Here is a 10,349-nt window from a genome sequence, read left to right as displayed (position 1 = left end):
CATTTCATTAGTCCTACTAAGTGATTTCATTTTGTTTTTAGTGAATACAACCCTGTGCCGAGTCTGGCCCTCCCTGGAGTCCAAACCTCCTTAGAGTCCGAGTCCAGGCCTTTTGTAGTCTGGGCCTGCTCGGAAATCTGCACCAGTTCTGTTTACAGGCATATTTCTAGCCTGGACCTCCTTTAAGTCTGCAGCACATAGTCCAAGTCAAAGTCCGTTTCTTGTGCTTACTCTGAGTCCAGGTGTCCTTTGAGTCTGAGTTCAAGACTGTTCCTAGTCTAGGCCCCTCAGACTCTGTGCCCACTCTGAGTCTATGCTGGTTCCAATTCCAGACCTGTTCCTGGGCCTCCTTGTAGTCCAGCCTATGCCCAATATCTTTTCTTTTTTTTCCTTTTTTTTTGGGGGGGGGTCCAGTTGTGGGGCCTGAACTCTGGGCCTAGGCCCTGTCCCTCAGCTCTTCAGCTCAAGGCTAGCACTCTACTACTTGAGCACAACTTCCCACTTTTTTCTTTTTGCTTATTTGGTGCTGAGGAATTGAACCCAGGGCTTCACGCATGCAAGGCAAGTACTCTACCACTGAGCCACCTTCCCAGACAGTATGTCCACATCTTTTCTATGCCTGCTCTGAGTCTGAGCTGCTCTGAGTCCTGGCTGCTTGGAGTCCTGGTTGCTTTGAGTCTGGGTCTGCACCTGGCCTGCTTCAACTCTGGACCTGCTCAGGTCTGGGCCATGTTCATTGTCTGGGCCTGCTTCATGTTCTGGCCAATTCCTAGTCTGATTAACTCAGAATCTGCATCTATTATCAACCTGTTCAGAGTTTTCATGTCCTTAGCAAAGCCTAGGGGTTGGGGAAATTGTATAAGACATTCATTTTCCAGTATCTAGGTTTTATTCCCATTGTACTAGGCATATGAAAGTATTTTGTCTAGAGTTAAGAACATGAAAATGATACTGTGTTCCATGGCTTCCTTCAAGCTAGGTAGGCACCTTTACACTGAGTCATGTCCCTTACCATCACTGTGTCAGGCCTGACCTGAGATCTGTCTCATTAGAAGCTGGGCGGTGGTATCAGAAGGTGAGAGCAGAAAGTGTGTTCTAGATGGCTTTTTCTTTTTGTTCTCAGCCATACTCCAGATCACTCTCAGCATAAAAGAGGCTCCAGGATGCTGAACCCTTGTTCTACAGAGACTTCCTTTCACTTCAGGTGCTGGGTGTTGAGAAAATGCAAAGGGTTCAGAAGCCTGGAATTATGAGTGTAGGGATCTGGGTATAAGGCCTAATGTAGTACGGTTTGGCTGGACCTCAACAAATCTTGCTTTGGAGAGGATAGTGAGTTAGGGCATAAGGGGATCTGTGGAAAACATTTCTGCCAGGTGCTAGTGGTTCATGTCTGCTTTCCTAGCTACTCAAGAGGCGAAGCTCTGAAGATTGCAGTTTGAACCCAGTCCAGGTAGAAAAGTCCTTTTTCTTCAATAATCACCAACCATTCCCTTCCTTTTCCCCCCTTCCCCCAAAAGGGAAACAAAACCTCAAGAAAAGCACCTAGGCTGAGTTCAAGCCCCAGGACCAACACAAAAAGATTTTTGTTTTCATCATATAGGTTTGATACACATTTTATTAGGCATTCAAAATTATTTCTATTTCTTTTTGCTAAATTCCAGTGGTATTGTGTCCCATGACCTCTCATAAGCTAGGCAAGCACCTCAGCTCTTAGCCTGGCCATCAAGATTTTGATGCATGTTGTCTTCTTCTGACTGTAGGATAAAATGTGGAGAGTATGGAAGCTTGGTATCTTTAATAGAGGTTCATGGTATATGGCCCAATGTGGGATGGTCTAGAAAGACCCCATCAGAACTTGCTCTCGCAAACTCATATCTTGCCCAGGTCATTCGCCTTTCTCCAAGTCTGCACCAAATTTTCATCTATACTTTCATGTTCATTCTGTGGCCTGGAGAAGGAGGTGAAGGTGTATGTGAGAAAGGACATCCAGTCCCTTCCTGCTTGGTACGTTGGTGCCAACCAGAACAACTTTGGTGACTCTAGGTTCCTACCCAGGCCTCTGAGTCTTCACTGCACTTTAAGCTTGCATTTTGGTCATATTATGTTCAGTACTTGTGGGGTTGGGAGCTCAGGATATGTGTGGAAAAAATGTTAATTAATTAATTTGTCAGTTCTGGGGCTGGAATTCAGGGCCTGGGTGCTGTCCCTGAGCTCTTCAGCTCAAGGCACACACTCTACCATCTGAGCCACAGTGCCACATCCAGTTTTCTGGTGGCTATTTGGAGATAAGTGTCCCCTAGACTTTCCTTCCCAGGCTGGCTTTGAACCACAATCCTCAGATTTCAGAATCCTGAGTAGCTAGGATTATAGGCGTGAGGCACTGGCACACGGCAGTACCAAGTTTTTTTATTATTATTACTGTTTTTTGTTTTGCCAACCCTGGGGCTTGAATTCAGGGGCTGGGAACTGTTCCTGAGCCTATTTTTGCTCAAGGCAAGCATTCTACTACTTGAGCCACAGTGCAATTTCTAGCTTTCTTTTGTTTGTTTTGTTTATATGGTACTGGGGAATCGAACCCAGACTTTCATGCATGCTAGGCAAGCATTCTATCACTAAGCCATATTCCCAGTTGCATAGCACATTTTCAAGTGTGCTTTCAGACATGTTCATCCCATAGCCTGGAGAAGGCAATGAACACATGTGTGAGGAAGGACAGCCTATGCATTCTTGCTTGGTAACAGTACCTGTCAGAGCAACTATGGCCACACTAGGCCCAGCCCAGGCCTATATCCTTAACACCAAGTCTTTACTGAGCTTTCAGCTCTGTCCTGCATAGGATATGGGGACTAGGGGGTGAGGGGATGTGTGACACATGTTTATATTTTCATTATTTCTTACAGATATTTTATCAGGCATTCCGAGGTATTTCAATTTGCTTTGGTGAATTCCAGTGGTATTATGTTCAGGGCTCTCTGCGACGGACCAGCTCGGCCGGAGCACTGGGACCAATGGGACAGGGATCTCGGGATAGGTGGGCAAAGGAGTCGGCGAAGTGACAAACAGACACAGACTCAAAAGAGTTGCATCTGAGTGTATCTTTATTGAGGAGAATTAACATTTTTATACAGTGTGTGATTGTGACATAGATTCTTTGTTTATTTAAGCACGTAATCAATTTTTTAAAAGGCAAAGCATTGATGAATTACATGAAAATTAATGACTATCCCACCAACTGTTTAAGCTAAGTGGTGCGAAACAAGTCTAGCATATTGTTTAATAGAATACGTCATCTATTCAGCCTTTTTTATGTTTAATAATTAACAAACCTAAGACAGGGCTGTACTTAAATTATACTCTTTTTAATTTTATCCAACTAATTTCATCTTTATAAGCTCCTGTATAAGGAAATGGTTCTTGGTTGGTTCAGGAAATATGTCACTAACTTTATATTTTGTGTGAAAACACCATCTATTCCCTATAATGTAAGTTGGACTAAACTTAATCATAACTGTTGGGAGAATCTTTCTTTTTCTTTTATAATCAGAGATCCCTTCTTTTTAGAACTCTCTAAACTACTGGGATAACTCTTTCTAACTTAGTTTAGTTCATTGATTTTGTCTATTAGACATATCTAGAAATTTTAAGTCTTTATATTTACTATTCATGAGCTGCAAAACCGCTTGTAAAGTTGTAGGAGTTTCTGGAGGCAACGTCACATCAGATGATAGATTGATTGGGGGATTGCCCACATTTAATCTTTGGCCTTAGTCTTTATTACTTAGAGAAGCTATCTCTATTGGACTGGAAAAATACAACATGCTCTGTTCACGGATCAATGGAAAAATAGCCAAAATGAGAATAAAGACAACGAATGTACAGCCAAGAAGAATATAGTAAGAATAAAGGTAGAGGCTATAAAGGTGCAGCCAAGTGTATGGGAAGCCTTGAGCCAACACCCCCTTCCTGGGGGCATGCTTCCTTGAAGCTCTTTGTCCAACACAATCTCTCACGCAGACTCCGCAGAAGGTGGCGTGGCACCCATTGGTCACAGAAAGATGTCCACTCAGCTGGAAATACCAGGAACCACTGGAAATGAAGAAACTTAAGTGTTTGACCTTGTTTCTCTGGCCAGAGACTATTCATTGAACTTGCAGTCCCTTATTTTGTTGTCGAGGTCAAATCAGAAGCCATCTGTCCACCACAGGCAGCTTTATGGAAGCGCTCCGCCCACCTGCGCTGGCTTCTCTTTGCTGAACCCAGCTAAGGACTCCTTGCAGACACATCTTCATGGCTGCTTTGCCTGCTGTGATCTCTGCTCCTTTCCAAACGCTTGCTTCGGCAGCTTCCTCTCCATTGTGCCTCTCGGACTGGGTTCCCATGGTGGTTGGATACTGAGCTGCTTGTTAGAGGAGGAAACAAGAGTTGTACACAATGGCAGGCCTGAATTGGCCTGGAGGCAGGACAGACGCTCTCCCAGGTGGGACTTGTCAGGGCACAGGGCAGGCATCCTGCCACTGGGCCCTGGGTCACTGTGGTGAGCAGCAGTCACACTGGAACTTCTCTTTCTCAGAGAACAACGGGTTAATTCTGACCAGATTGTCTTTTTTAGGGAATCCAGTTCTCCACCAACTCCTGGGGGATGCCTGGGGCTTGAGTCTATGCCAGGCTCCACTCCTGTCCAGAACCTTTCATTCCAAAAGTTTCAACCAAGTGTACGTGGCGTGGCAGCTCTCCACAAGTTAGGGCAGCACCTCGACATTACCACTGTAGCCACGCTTCCAGTCCTTTTGCTTTTTTCCATTTTCTTTCACATTGGTTTGGCTGTGGACTGCTATTCTCCTTCTGTCCATAAATAGGTAAACAGGCATGCACCCCTATACTAATCCTTATTCCCATTTGCAGATTAAAAAAAACCTGAGGATTGAAGTTATGCACCTTGTCCACCATTACATAGCTAGGTCTCCATGCAAACATCATTTCAACTTAGGCAGTTATGTGGTCACCTTAGACCTTCCTAGTTTGAAACACGAAACACTGGAAGGTATAGAAAGAACAGTGGCAACTCAATCCCTTCAACAATGATGAGTTTGTCTTGGAATAACTTGTATAATAGCATAAGTTTTGGGGAGAGGCAGATGGCCAGAATGCTAAAGACTCTTTGGTGTGGTGGTGGTAGTGGTAATGGTGGTAAGGGTAGTAGTGGTGTGTGTGTATTGAGAAGCAAGCTTGACCCTGCTGAATTTCATCCTCACATACAATCAGCTCTTCCTCTGGTGTCTGGAACTGCCTTCACCTTAGTATTGCACAGAGACATTGCTGTCCAGGGGCCTGGGGTTAGGAGCCCATCTGCTGTGTTTACATTGGAACAGACCAATAAGAACATCCCTGCATTTTGTGCTAAGGACTTGGTTTCCACCAAAGGACTCTGAACAACATTTACCCTTTTCTGACCCTTTGCATCAGGGAAAACCATCTGTTTCTTTCTTTCTTTTTTTTTTTTTTTTTTTTTTTGTCGGTCATGGGGCTTGAACTCTGGGCCTGGGCGCTGTCCCTCAGCTCTTCAGCTCAAGGCGAGCGCTCTACCACTTGATCTACAGCACCACTTCCGGTTTTCTGGTGGTTTTTATTGGAGATAGGAGTCTCATGTCTCTCCTGCCCGGGCTGGCTTTGAACTTCGATCCTCAGATCTCAGCCTCCTGAGTAGCTAGGATTACAGGCATGAGCCACCAGTGCCCGGCATCCATCTGTTTCTTAAAATAACTAAACAGGTTGTGATGTGGTGAACACCATAATCCTGGACCTAGGGAGTAAAGAAGATAAGGCAAGGGTTCATGGGACTGATATTTTATTTATTCATTTTTGATGTGTTTTACCTTAGGTCTTGGTGTGTCAACCACATTTGAGTCATACTCCAATCCTCCTGCCAAAACCTTCTGAGTGAAGGGATTACAGTTGTGTGTCCATCTGTTTATCTCAATGAGATCTTTTATGTTGTGGGTTTTAGAACCTTGAACTGGTTATTCAAAGAAATCAACATGAATGCAGAATAGATAAAAATAAAGTTTTCTTTGGATGCCTGTGTATTTGAGCCAAAGTTGGCAGCTATGTAAAAAAAGCCTTGTGTCCTGAGAAAGTTGGCATAGTTTTTATACATTTTAGGCTGTGTGTGTGTGTGTGTGTGTGTGTGTGTGTGTGTGTGTGTGTGTGTGTGTGTGTCCTGAGGCTTGAACCAAGGGCAAGGTCTTTCCCTGAACTTTCTGCTCAAGACTAGTGCTCCACCACTATGATCTTGCATTAAGAAATTACTTTTTCCAAAAAACATACCAACAATATTATTGACAAATATATAAACAAACTAGACCTCATTGAAAGAAAGCCTTTTGCCTTCCACCATTCACCCGTGCCTATAAGCCTAGCTGGTCTTCTCCTGAGAACTGGATTATAATTATTTGAAGCCACTCCTATCCTAAAAACAAGTCCACAGACTCCATCTGTAATAAACTAACCAAAAGACAGAATGGAGGCCTGGCTCAGTTGTTTGCCAGCCATGAGCAATCAAGCTAATCCTAAGGAATGTGAGTTCATGCCCTGAATTCAAGAACTGGCAAAATAGAAGACACTCAGGCAGTCACATAGATAGAAGATAGATAGATAGACAAATAGATACATAGATACATAGATAAATATATATAGAGAGAGATACATACATACATCACATTTTTGTTTTGTAAGTGGTATCTACAATATAAAATAGAGCTCATAACACTGGATAAAAATTTAAATTATGAATTTGATATGAACTTATATCCACTGAATACAGACAATTCTTATGACTTATAAAATGCCCCTTTTCCCCTTCAAGTACTGGTTTTTGACATCAGAGCCTTGCTCTTTCTTACCTTGCTTTCTCAGCTGACCCAGCTATGATAGAAACACATATGCAAGCTAGATTTTGCCTATTATTTTAAAGACTGTGTTTCCAATAACATTTTCTGTCTGGATTTGAAACTTGTTTCTGCAGAACTTCAGCCTCCTAAGTAGCTAGAATTGAGCCATTGCTGCTAGATTAAATAATTAAATTTTTATTAGCCACAAAAGGATTTGTCAAATTTCCACACATATATAAAATATATCCCAATCAACATCAGCCCCTCTATAATTCTTCTCCCATGAGATTCATTTCCCTACCTTTCCCACTTGTGCCCACCTTCACATCTGAGCCTGTTTTTCTTTCCTGGCATTTCTGTGTATGTATGAACTGCACCAAGGAATTTCACTATGTTTTTTTTTGTTGTTTGTTTGTTTTTGTTTTTGGTTCGTCATGGGGCTTGAACTCTGGGCCTGGCACTGTCTGTCCCTATGCTTTTCAGCTCATGGCAAGTGCTCTACTGCTTAAGCCACAGTGCCACTTCCGGTTTTCTAGTCGTTTATTGGAGATAAGAGTCTGATGGATGTTCCTGCCTGGAACAAACTATTTGAAGAAGTATTTGGGCTGGCTTTGAACCGTGATCCTCAGATCTGAGCCTCCTGAGTAGCTAGGATTACAGGCGTGAGCCACCTGCACCAAGCAAGGAGTTTCACTATAGTGATTCAGAAATACATATATTTTGGTAGAAAAACCCTCTCTGCTGTTTTCTTTTCCTCTAAAGAGCCACAATCTACTATTGGTCAACTGCTGTCATTGAGGTTCTTTATGTCCTACTTATACATAGTTTTCCTGTACTTTGAAATTATTTGCCTTTGATTTTTCTGCCTACCATTCAGTCTACTATTATCTGAGCCTCCTCTACACTCCCACCTTTTTTTTGGGGGGGGGCCCGGTCGTGGGGCCTGAACTCTGGGCCTGGATGCTGTCCCTCAGATCTTCAGCTCAAAGCTAGCGCTCTACCACTTGAGACACAGCGCCACTTCCGGCTTTTTTCTTTTTGCTTATGTGGTACTGAGGAATCGAACCCAGGGCCTCAGGCATGCAAGGCACGCACTCTACCACTGAGCCATCTTCCCAGCCCTAAAGTCCCACCTTTTTAATATATATACACATTTACGAGAATTTTTTTGTGGAAATAGCACTTAAGCCACAGCACCACTTCTTTCTTTGTTTGAGTAGTTTGTTGGAGTCACAGGAACTTATTCCACAGGGAACTTAATCCCAGGCTGGCCTGGGATTAAAATCCTCCTACTCTCAGCCTCCTTTGTACCTGAGATGACTGATGTGTGCCACCACACATAGCAAGTGAATGAGAAGGAGCTTTGTGTAGGTATAACTAGACTGGTCTTGAACTAATGTCAACTTCCCAAGTAGATAGCTTTACAGGCATATGTCTTCAAAACCTTGATGTGTTCTGCTTAAATTTGAAGTAGTGTTTGTACATACTTAGGGTGTATAGTGATAATACAGTCCTTGTTGAGTATATAATAATCACTTCGATATAATTAGCACCTTCAGGGCCTGGGAAGGTGGCTCAGTAGTAGAGTGCTTGCCTTGCATGCATGAGGCCTCGGGTTCAATTCGTCAGCACCACATAAGCAGAAAAAAAGTTGGAAGTGGAGCCATGGCTCAAGTGGTAGAGTGCTAGCCTTGAACTGAAGAACTGAGGGACAGGCCCAGGTCAAGAGTTCAGGCTCCGTGATCACCACAACCACCATAAAAAAATAGTACTGCAGGGATAGCACTTTCATCTCTTAAAACTTTGATTACCAATGTAATTTGGTAACATCATGACTCTACTTGTTATTTTGGAATATACCATAAGCATCCATAAATTGATAATGTTCACTGAAGGATTGGAAGTGGATAGGGATAGGTAGTAGAAAACTAACCTGGGAGGGGGAAACTAACCTGGGAGGGGGATCTCAAAATCTTGGGTAAAGCAGAGCATTTTTCTGCCTCTTCCAACCAACCGACTTAAAAAACCAATCAAGCCACATGACCTCAAGCTGACCAGAGACTCCAACAAGAGACTGGTTGCAGACAAAAGGGAGATACAGGATTCTTCCCACTCCTTCCCCCCCCCAAAAAAAAAATCAAAAGACTTTTTTCTTTTTTTTTTTTTCTTCTTTTTCTTCTTTTCTTTTTTTTGCTTGTTTTTTGTTTTTTGTTACCTTATATATATATATATATATATATATATATATATATATATGTACATATATATATATAAATTTTTTCCCTTCTAAAACTTTTATTAATCTTTAATTTTTGCCTCTTCTGAAAAAATAATTGTTTTCCAGTAACTTTTTTTTTCTCATCTTATAATTTTTATTTTAGGAATACGTGAATAAGAGTTTTCCTTTCTTTTCTTGTCTTCTTTCTCTTTTTCTTTCTTTCTTAATTATCTTTTTGTTTTTTATCTAGCTCTACTGAACTTCTGATCTTTTCTTCTCCCTTTCCCATCCTTAAAGCTTTTCATATCTCCTCTATGTCCCTCCCCTTCTCTGAACATATTCCCATTCTTCTCTAAATAGACGGTCTTTTAACCTCTATAATAACATTAATTTTTACGTTTCTATTCTTTTTCTGGTCTCTCTTTATTCCACTTTCTGTCTCTTCTTTTTCTCTCTCTCTCTACTTGTCTCCTACCCAACCCATTTCCTGCATTGTGCTTAGGACATAGTTAACTCTCCCTGTGCCTCCCCACACCAATCTATTCCTATTTTTTACCCACATCTCTCCCTAATCCTAATAATTTCTGCTTTTCCAAACTCTTTTCTGCGGTTCGAAGTCCTTTAACATATAGTCGTTTGATGTTGAATAGATGTATCTGTTGAACTAGATTGTATCTGTAGACTATTGACTGTACAAATGCAAACTTTGGTTGATGGTTGCCTTAAGATAGTGTTCTAGCACAAAACTGGTGCAATCTTTATCTCAAATGGGCCGAGTAAGTCGGAAAAACACAAGAAAAATGGCAAATTCAGATATCTCAATTCCCAACCTTGATAATCAGGGATTAGAACAGATAAAGAATAATCAAGAGGAGAGTTCCCAAATAGCTCTACAAACACTAATAGCAAACATGATAAATGAGAAGTTTGACAATGTACAAAGGACTCTGTATGAGCGTGATAGGGAGAGAGAGGAGGCATCCCAGAAGTTTATACAGGAATATCATAAGCGTGAGGAAGCTTCTCAAAAACTGCTACAGGATTTGCGTGAACAACTTCAGAATACTCAAAGAGAAAGGGAGGAATGGCGTGAGCAGGCAGAGAACACTCAAAGAGAACTGCAGGAATCCCACAGAAGGGAGGAAACTAATCAAAGAGTAATTCACGAATTAAGAGACCAGGTAGAGAATACACAAAGATCACTAAAGGCATTCATGGAATCCATTAACAAAGAGCTGAAGGAA

This window comes from Dipodomys merriami, unplaced genomic scaffold (genome assembly GCF_024711535.1).
Source record: "Dipodomys merriami isolate MVZ:Mamm:240054 unplaced genomic scaffold, mDipMer1.0.p SCAF_186, whole genome shotgun sequence".
Classification (NCBI taxonomy): Eukaryota; Metazoa; Chordata; class Mammalia; order Rodentia; family Heteromyidae; genus Dipodomys; species Dipodomys merriami.
The sequence above is the reverse complement of the archived record's forward strand: the minus strand, read 5'-3'. Positions refer to the sequence as shown.